Source organism: Anopheles marshallii (genome assembly GCF_943734725.1).
Source record: "Anopheles marshallii chromosome X unlocalized genomic scaffold, idAnoMarsDA_429_01 X_unloc_139, whole genome shotgun sequence".
In the NCBI taxonomy this organism is placed as follows: Eukaryota; Metazoa; Arthropoda; class Insecta; order Diptera; family Culicidae; genus Anopheles; species Anopheles marshallii.
In genome coordinates this window covers 31,636-32,500 of record NW_026525712.1, presented here as the reverse complement: position 1 = coordinate 32,500, position 865 = coordinate 31,636, and positions in this window count along the sequence as shown.

Here is an 865-nt window from a genome sequence, read left to right as displayed (position 1 = left end):
CAAAATAAATCTTTCAATTAATTCGTTTTCCTTTTGCTTTCTTTTTCCAACGGCACTTATTATCGCCTTCTGCGAGTTTATTCCGACGGTTACTTGTTAAATTTAATTTGTTAAAATTTAATTAGCTCTCATTCCGTCGGCAAATTAAAATTAGTTTTTCTCTCACTTTCCCGCCGGCATTTTTTGCGCCTTCTGCGACTTTTTCGACGGCTTTTAATCCCGATTTGATTTAAATTTCGATAAAGTCTTTTTCCTCTCTAGCCGGCAATTTAATTATTCAGTCCGTTTTTAATTCCGTTAATTTATTTTAATATACTATCGCCGTATAGCTGCTTTCCCTTTTCCGTAGGCATTCCCTCAAACGCCTTCTGCGACTTCCGACGGCTTTTTATTCATTACTTTACCATTACAACCGCGGCAATTAATTAATTCTTTCGCTCATCCTTAACATTCCTTTCAACCAAATCAAGCAAACTATTTATCTTTTAACCGCCTTCAGCAAAATCGACTTTCTATTAAAATTCACAGCGACAGAATACAGTGATCTCGTGTAACTCAGTGTGTTGTGCAGTGTAGTACAAGTGGGAGGCTTCCGCGTTTGTTGATTACCATTGATTAATTGTCTTCTGCAATTTAATAAGGATTATCGACAAACGGCGTAGAGGCCACAAATTGGTACGGCCTTCAGCCAAACCAGTCCCATCTTGAAAGTGCAGTGCCGTGCTTTTTGCGTCGACAGCATACAGTGATATTGTGTAGCGCAGTGTAGTACAAGTGGGAGGCTTCCGCGTTTGTTGATTACCATTGATTAATTGTCTTCTACAATTTAATACGGATTATCGACAAACGGCGTAGAGGCCAAAAA